Source organism: Callithrix jacchus, chromosome 14 (assembly GCF_049354715.1).
Source record: "Callithrix jacchus isolate 240 chromosome 14, calJac240_pri, whole genome shotgun sequence".
Taxonomy (NCBI): domain Eukaryota; kingdom Metazoa; phylum Chordata; class Mammalia; order Primates; family Cebidae; genus Callithrix; species Callithrix jacchus.
This window is the reverse complement of record NC_133515.1, coordinates 34,734,743-34,744,618: the sequence shown is the minus strand read 5'-3', so window position 1 is coordinate 34,744,618 and position 9,876 is coordinate 34,734,743. Positions and strand designations below refer to the sequence as shown.

Here is a 9,876-nt window from a genome sequence, read left to right as displayed (position 1 = left end):
TTAATTTTTTCTTAATATCATTTATACCTGATTGTAACAAATTACCACACGTGCGGTGGTTTAAGACACATTTGTTTTCTTATGGTTCTGAGGGTCAGAAGTCTGAAATTAAGTTTACTGGACTACAACCAAATCAACAAACCTGTATTTCTTCTGAAGACTCTAGGGGAAAATCATTTTCTTACTTAGTGTCACTTAGTTCCTAGAGGCTGCTGTTCCTTGACTCATGGGTCCTTTCTCCATTGTCAAACCCAGTGATGTATCTTCCCTCTCTAACTCTGCTTCTTTCTGCATCACTCTATCCTACCATAGTTCCTGCCTCTTATAGGGATCCCTGATATCACATTAGGCCTACTTAGATAATTAAGGATATGATTCCCTTCTCAAAATTCTTAACTTAATCACAACTGAGAGTGCCTTTCACTATGTAAAGAAGCATAGTCACAGTTTCCCGGGATAAGGTTAAAAATATCTTTGAGAGGACATTATTAAGTCTACCAAAATGATATAAATAGTATATATTTATTTGTTTATTCATCATCTGTTTTTTCCAATGAGAGGCAAGCCCCACAAAAACAGACACTTTGTACGTTATGACCATTACTTTTGCTTCATCTCCTAGCAAAATATCTGGCAGTTTATGGATTCTCATATGAAGGTAATAAAATGCTAATTGTTTGTGGATACATACCATAAAGGTATTTCTTAGTACCGATGCTTAATAAACAATTTAATTAAATAATCAAGGAGGCCAGATTGCTTGTCCTCTAATAAAACATACTCACTCACAAGATATCACTACCCCAAAATAAAGCATATGATAGTGGAGATAGAATGAGAAACACTAATATAGACTAACATCTGATAATGCACTGATGTGGATTTCTGTGTGCTAAATCTGCTGTTTTCCCTCTTTGTTATATCCTAGTCATGTATTTCAGCTCATAAGACAACTTTCTCTGATCTCAAATTTTTTCCATGTCAAAGATGATATGCCATGTCAAATCTCATTAACAAATACAAATTAGAAGTTTTTAAGATTGTTATCCAGCTCTTTGGACCTTTTTCTAACAGTATGTCAGTTTCACAAGGGAATATTATCTTTGTTTCCTCAGATCGATCATATTTATTTGAATGTCTCAAACTTTTCTTTGTATACTGACTTTTCTTTTTGAATTTGCTATCATGTAAATCTGAGTACAATATTAAAAACTAATTAGGTCCTATGAAATGTCTTTTTTTCAGTTTCTATCTAAACATATCAATTCCAAATATATCAAATATAAGGAGTAAGAGAGAAACACATAATTAATTTGATTAATTTCAATTAGTTATTTTACAAGAAAAGAGGTCAAGATGTTTAGAAGATGCAATACACATAACTCTATTTTTGCAAGTCTTTTTGCCCAAAGTGTTGAGAGAAAAAAATAAAACCTACACGATAATATTTTACTGTTGTTGGCATAAATAAGGAATATAGATTTGTTTGCTCCATTTAATAATTAACTAGGGAGTAAATAATCACTAAAATTAATTAAAACACAAACTAATAAGGCCTATGAGGGACTAAAGGAAACACTGGCAGATTCACACTAGTTTTGTTTCTTTATGTCTGTGCTTGTATCTTAAGATTCCCTGTAGAGAAGTAGAGAACATAATACACTTAAAAGAGCTACATAGTAGAGCAACAAGGGAAAATCCCATACAGTATTAGACTGATGGGAGATTTTTCATCTTCTATTGTGGGTCATTAACTGCTTATCAAAAATTAAAAAAAACCCAGCTTCCTCAGCTAAATTCCTAAATATCTCAGGACCAACAATTAATCTTACAAACATGACAATATTTGAATTTTCAATTATGCCTAATACCTATTTTTTATTTTAGTTTTGCAAATCTAGCAATTCACTTCCCACAGGGACCATAATATCAGTTTCTCACTTAATAGTGAGAATCACTTAACACTTACTTAAATATGTAAATATCTTCTAATAATACAGTATGATACGTTTCATAGTCTTCTACAATACTTCTAGAAAAATCACCATTGATTTATTGAATGTCTGCCAATCACACACATTGAATAACTTAGGAGAGATTGGATGTACAAGGAAGGAGGAGACTGAAAGGAGAGACAAGGAGAGGGACAGGGTAAAAAAGAGAAAGTAGGGAAAGAGAAGGATCTCTTAATAGGTTTAGCTTCTCTTGTGTACTCAACTTTCTTCTGTATGTAAAAACTCAGAACCGGGTGTGCTGGTGCACCCCTGTAATCCAAGCGACTCAGTAGACTGATTCTGGTACTCAAGACCAGAATGGGAAACACATTAAGACCCCTTTTCTTAAAAGAAACAAACAAACCAAACCTCAATTTGAAGTAATTTATTATGATATACCTAAAAGTGTAACTCTAATATTTTCATATCTAGGGGAGAAATTTACTATTGGTATAGCTTGACTTCCTTTGACAAAATGTAAGCGTTTGTGATGATGATGTCAGTTTCCTTAATATTGATGCAGGGCCTCCTCCCTTCTGAGAGAGGTAGAGGGTCTGCTCTCTACTAAGTGTAGCTGAACACTCCGTGGGACGACCTGCCTTCAGAGAGTTGCTACCTACCGTGGGTCTTCCTTAGCTGTTTTAACACTAAATAAAATTCTTCTTCATCTTCTTCAGCCTTCACTTGTCTGTGTACCTCATTCTTCCTAGATGCAAGACAAGAACTCAGGCAAAGGCGCCATGGCCACAGAAATTTCCTGCCAGAAAAATCGACATCCCAGAGATACCTTAACAGTATGGTCCTAAATGTATGCAACATTTTTCTTAGCATAATCCTACATATAAAAGTTGTCTAATTTCTTTTTTCATGTCTACTTTCGTTTTTACCTTTCTTTTACTTCCAAGATTAAATAGGTATTATTTCTGCCTGGAGATTAATTATCTCTCTCGCTTTCTCTTTCTCTTTCTCTTTCTTTAACAGGATAACTCAGATTTCTAACGATCTACTCTTCAATATTCAAAGTATGCATTTCCCATAATAGACACCCCTGGCTAATTTTACCATTAAAAATATTAGTAGAAATGTGTGTGTATGTGTGTGTGTGTTTCATTTGCTTCTATTTTTGCAATGCTGCTGTCTCTGGCTCTCGATTCCTTCAGCCTTTACATTCATCATATCTGAAGAATTTTAACATTTAATTTCTAACGGTTCCTAGCTGGTATTCACCACATTAAATTACTGAATTGAGAATGCATTGCTGTGTATCCTAAAGCTCTAAGAAGCAGCATGTTCCGTGTGTACTTCCTTACACAGTTGTGTACCTGAATATCCAAGGCCAGGAAGAAACTTTCTCTTACTAAAAGTAGCATCCACGTGTATATGCCCACTGTCTTTTTATGTAGCAGAAACTTTCTGTTACATTTCATTTCTAAATACTGTATATCTGCCTTCTTTATGAAAGTTTATCTATGTTTTAAAATTTTTACCTCTTTCTCAAGTTGGTCCCTTTCTTCTTCTACCACATGTAGGTTAAAAGAATTGTTGGATCCTCTTTTCTCTTTCTAGCCTAGAATTTTTGTCTTGACCACAAGATCAAAATTTGTTTTTAAGTTGATCCTATATCTTCCTGAGTTTCTGATGTTCCTTTTTTCAAAGTCTAAGCTTTTCTTTTTACTCGCTACAAAATTCTGAAGACTTTTTTTTTTTTTTAACTTGCTAACTGTGGTTTTCCTTTTGCCTCTTGGCAAATCTAATTCTTTGAGATAAAGTGTTCCAAAAACAGGTCTTCTAACTTTTTCCTTGATTCTTAGCTTTGTGATAATTCCACTTTTCCTTTGTATTCTCAATATATAAAATATACATAGTAATTTTCACATTAAGTTTATTTGTTTATTTCTTAAAAATATTATTTTCCCAAATATATTATGTTTGCATTTATATTTCAAATCATAAATATATATAAAAATATTGAACGCTTGGTGCCATTCAGTGTCTCAGCTACATGACTGAGTTACGTTACAAAGCAAAGGTTTTTAGATATCACTTGGTTGATTGCTTGATATTATATGACTCCATCTAAGCAGATTGAAGAGAGAGATTACACCTGCTTGTTTAATGAAGTAAGTAAATACCATGTTAAGAAGTCATTGTGTAAAAGAATAAAAAACAGCCTGATTAGTAAATAATATATTATCCATCAGTTCAAATGCTTGTATACATAAACTGTGCATCCTCTAACTGAGGCTGCCCTGATCCTTAAAATTAATTCAATTCCCTTACAAATAGATTACTGGTAGTGTAAAAAATGCACTATATGTGCAGATATGTCTTTAAGTGTCCTACCAATATCTCACTCCAATCACATCTTTTTGTCCTAATTTTGAAATCTTACTCTCCTTGTGTGATTTTGCCAATTTTTTTATCCTGCTTTCAACAACTCTCCCTCTCATAAATTATAGTGTTTTATGCCTACATTGACCTCAAACTGATGATGTACAGCAAATGTTAGGAATGCTTCTGATGAAGAGATGATCAGGATGCAATATCAATGATGTTAAACCAACCAGGAGCTGGCAGACAAACTCTTAAGTGTTCCCATATTCATACCCTGTATAATGCCTCCCCTTGCAGGCAGGTGGGCCTGTGACTTGCTTCTAACCAGTCTATCATGGCAAAGGTGATGGAATGGCTTCCATGTGACTGACTTACATTACAAAGCAAAGGTTATTAGATATTACTTGCTTGATTGCTTGGTATTATATGACTCCATCTAAGCAGGTTGAAGAGAGAGATTATACCTGCTTGTTTAATGAAGTAAATAAATACCATGTTAAGAAGCCCTTCTTGAAAAAGATCTACTGGAAGCCTCTAGAAAGTCTGGTAGCCCCTAGGATCTGAGTGTAGTCTTTAGCCAGTCAAAGAAATGCTGGAGCCCTGAGTCATATAGCTAAAATGAAATGAATTCTGAAAACAACGTGGATAAGCATGGAAGTGGATTCTTACTCAGTTAAGCCTTGATATGAAAAAGCAGCCCAGTCAATTCTTTAACTGCATCTCGTGAGACCCTGAGGAGAAAACCCAGATTACTTCTGCCCAAACTCATTATTCATGGAGGTTTCCAGATTATAAATGCATGTTATTTACAGCTGCTAAATTTGTAGTAATTTATTACACAGCAATAGAAAACTACCTTTACCATGTATTCCTGAGAGCAATATGTTGCTGAAAGACCACTAATGAATACAGTCATTTGGCTTTAACCTGAAAATGATCTCTTTCTGGAGAACTGGACTGGGGAAGGGAATATATGATCCTGAAGTATTTCTTTAATGAAGACTAGAGGCCACACTGGGACAAACTTCATCTAAAAGGAAGGCCAAAGTTTTTACAATTATTCCAGTCATACAGGCCATTAGTTCTTAGAGATGGAAGCCACAATATAATAAAGAACACAGGGAAAGCGAAATCTAAGCCTTTTCTGGGCATGCAAGAGTGTTGAATCTTTTATCTCTTTCACTATGTTATCCTTTTAGTGTTGTGACTAAATTTTCTGCCCTTGAGCCATATTAGAATATAAGTGTATGTGTATGTCTATGAGTCTCTGTGTGTGTGTCTGTGTGTGTGTATAATTCAGTTATTCAAGGCTTGCATGTGTATTCAAAGACATTTAAAATTATTTCTGATTTACTCATTTTGGTTGATGATTATAGGACTATGAAACGTTTCTTAATGAAAGTTGTTTCTGATTTTTTTGCCAAATAGAAAAGTATAATCATACCAAATTATGTTTATACTCTTCCATCATTTAAATAAAATGTTTTAAGTATGCTATGATTTTTTGAGTAAATAAATAAGAGACTGCTTTAACTTTTTATTTTCCATATCTGGACATAATCATTTAGCTTATGGTGGTATTCAACCTCGTTCCCTTGGACACAGTGAGATAAGCACGCTAAAAACAAGGGAGTCCCAGTTTTTCTGATGGGTATTTAGGAGTAAAAGGCTCACTGAAAACATTATAGTGTTACAGAGCTGGGAGAAATGGACCAGCAAGTCCCAGGCTTTGTGTTCCAGGACCAGAGCAGAAAGAGGCCTAAAAGGTGTTTATTGGCACATCAGATGCATGTAGACGCTGTCTGAAATCGGATCACAGCTTCTATAGTTTTTTCTAAAAAGATAAATAAATAAAGATACCAGCAGTAAATTTGAAGCCCAAAAGGGACCATTATGAACATTACATCTATTGTCAGGCATATTGGTCTACATGAAGTTAACCCAACGGAATCATCCTGCTGCCTGCACCAGATGTGTAAAAACAGAGAGGCAGGGGTTCTTGGAGGAAGAGAAAAATTGTTGAAGAATATCTGATATTAGTAGGATAAGAACTTTGTGATTTAGAATTACTTATTTCTGCATATAACACAGAAAATAATCTTTGTTTAGAGAAGCTTGTGTTAAGAACTTAATGTGAACAGGCCACACGAGTATTGATTTAGATAGCCTGCCTTTGATGCTTCAATTCTCTTCATAGCCATTTGAAATGTTATCTATATTGGATTTATTTAACATTATGTTTTTCACTTGGCACTATGTAGTTTGCAAATATGAGAATGTGTGTTGTAATACCTCAAGAACTTGCAACCTAGGAAGAAAGGTGACATATTTGTGCACAATGATATCATATATCATTAAGGCTTGCAGCTACAAGTGGAGAAAACAAAATGTGCACAAACAATAATAACGTAACACGAGATGTAACATGTGATTCTATGTTAATATTTTTGAAGCCAGGAACATAGTATGTCAGAGAGTCAATGTCACAGCAAGTGTCATTATTTTCTTTCTCATCAAACTTTGGGATAATTTTGGCTGTAAGTATACAATATGACTTAATTATAAAACAAAAAGTGGTCAAATAACGTCACTTGAATTCCTATCAGTGAGAAAAAGCACAAAGTCCTTTTGCTTCTATTCAACTCAACTTTGTGCAAAATACAACAGCAAATATAAAAGTATGGACAAATCCCTGAAAACAAGGATAATACTGTGGTGTGTAAATAGGAATGGAACATTTGGGGAGGTTTGGAGGCGGAGGGGAGGTAAGAATGATAAGCATATTTCCAAAAGCTAAAAAAGAGATTAAGCTTGCTTGCAGATTATTTAAATCCTAATTTTTGAAGTCCTGAATACTAGTAGGAGAGAAAATAACTAAAGAAAGAGAAGCTGAATGTATGAGCATAGAGTGAGAAGATGCCATAAAAACAGTTCTATTAGTTTGAAGTCTGTTAACAAAAGTTTATTACAATGCCATTAATTACTTAGATAAATATCAAAGAGATTTTTATAAATAAATACAATTAACTACCTTCAAAAATAATTCTCTTGGTATGGTATTGGCATTGCTAGAATAATTATCTCCTTAGTCTAGCATTTGAAGAGACTCAGTGTAAAGGAGAACCTCTCAATTTTTGAAGACTTATGAGTAAATTTCAAATGTTCTCATTTAACAAAAAAATGTTAAACATTTGAGGTGATGTATGTGTTAATTAGCTTGATTTGATTATTCTGCATTATGTTTAAAAATTATAACATTATTTTGTACCCCATAAGTATATACAACTATAACTTTCAATATGTAACAAAAATAAGTTAAAAAATGGAAGTTCATGAGCCACCATGCCACTGACCCACGACCCTTTGATAGAACCCCAATTAGATATTCTAATTCATCAAGAAATGTTTGGGGCAGAAAATGCTTACATAGTAATAGAAAATCTGTGCCAATAAATAAAGTAACCAATGAAGTCCTTCTTTCTTCAATAAAAAACAGATATATCAGGCCAGGTGTGATGGCTCATACCTTTAATACTGGCACTATGGGAGAACAAGGTGGGAGGATTGCTTGAGCCCAGGAGTTTAAGACCAGCCTGATAAACATATAATATTGATCTCTACAAATAATTTTTTAAAAATTAGCCAGGCATGGTGGCTCACGCTTGTGGTCCCAACTATTTTGGAGACTGAGACAGGAGAATCAATTGAGCTTTGGAGGTCAAGCCTGCAGTGAGACATGTTCACACCACTGCACTACAGCCAGGGAAAGAGAATGAGACAATGACCAAAAACAAAGCAAAACAAAACAACAACAACAAATATGTAAATACTATCACAAGATCGTGTAAGAAAAACGTATACCAAGAAAAAGAAACACTGAGATAAACTAGAGACATATAATTTTTTATAAAAATGCCAACTTTATTAATATAATAGCAACAGAAAGGATTTCTAATTTCTCAGAAGGAAAATAATATGACAGTAGCACAAGTGTTAAAGGAGTAAATGTCTACATTTCTTGTTCTGATAGCCTCCCACCACACACCGAAGGTTCCTCAAGACAGTTACCACCAGAGTTGCTGCAAGAACATGTTTTTCACTGGGCGTAGCTTCACAGTCAACTCCTCAAGGAGAAGACTAAAATATTACTTCTTTTTAGAAGATCTTGATTGAGGGAGAACATATCAATATGGAGAACAGATATTTGCTCCTGAAATTCAAGAAAAACCATTAACCAATCTATGAATTTTACTTTGATACAGTGTGCCGGAGAGCTCTGTGAAGAATCCTTTTCCATCCATACCACATGTCTGGGTGAAGGGACAGGAGGGGGTGGCCACCCACCATTACACGAGCAGACATTCCTGGTGATGCTCTGTGCTCTGCTCCTTTTCTGCTGGTAGTAGTAGGCATCTTTTCTGGCAGCCGCAGCAGCTTGATGTAGGGGGTAGAAGGAACCACCCACAAATCACCTCTTCTTGAAGCCACATTTTTTGCATTCATAGAAGAGCTCCCCAAATATACAATCTTTGGGCAGCCGTCTCTATCATCCTGGTTGGTGCACTCCTGTAAGGCATCAGAGATAATAGGCATCAGAGACCCCAGGACATCCACAGATCACACAGGGCTCCTAGTAGGATCCATAGTTACACTCATCACATGTGCACACCAGAGTGTACAGACGCACATAGGTGTCACAGATTACACACTTACCATCACATTTTTCATACAGTCTTTTGGAGGCAACACTAGCCTGCTTGTGGCAAAAGATAAAATCGGGATGCTGTTTAGCCATAGTTCCCAATGAAGTTGGCCACCGGGAAATATAAAACTTTTATAGAAACAGATTCTGCAAATTATCTGCTTAAGAATTAAAGTACAGACTTCCAATTTCAGCTTCAATATGTAAAATGTTTGGAAGCCATTACTCCTATTTTTACATCTTTTCAGTCCTGCAAGATATATTAAAATATTTCTTTCAGCATAAGGAAAATGACATAAGTCAGAAACTTGGATCTACGTAAAGAAAGAAGGAGTGTAGGAAAGAATAAAATAAAACATTTTATTTTAATTATTTTAATAAAATATAAAGATAACTGGTAATACGAGAATAGTATTAATGTATTAGGTGATGGTAGCTTATGAATAAGTCAAATGATTCATAGCAACACTGTAAGAAAGGGATGGGAGAAATTGGGAATTATCTGTGTGAGGTACTGATTGTGAAGTGGTATAGTGTTATTTGAAGACAGACTTTAATTAGGTTAAAGTGTGCATTGCAACATCTAGGGTAATTTCTAACACCCTGGAATTATCCTTTAGTATAACTGTTATGCTAAAGGAGGAGATAGAATGGGATCCTATAAAATATTCAATTAAAAGTAGAGAAGGCACAAAAAAGGGAATAGAAACAAATAAAATCAAAGTCAATTAAAACCAAACAGAAACATTGTAGATGTTAATAAAACTATATTAACAATCACTGTAAATGTAAATAATCTAAATTTGCCAATTAAATGACATATTGTGAATAAGAGGGAAAACAACC

At 34.5% G+C, this 9,876-nt stretch overlaps 1 pseudogene; it reads right to left on the bottom strand.

Annotated features, from left to right (window-relative positions):
* Positions 1–8,796: 8,796 nt before the first annotated feature.
* On the bottom strand, positions 8,797–9,123 carry LOC100393230 (PHD finger-like domain-containing protein 5A pseudogene; annotated as a pseudogene).
* Between the last annotated feature and the right edge of the window lie 753 nt (positions 9,124–9,876).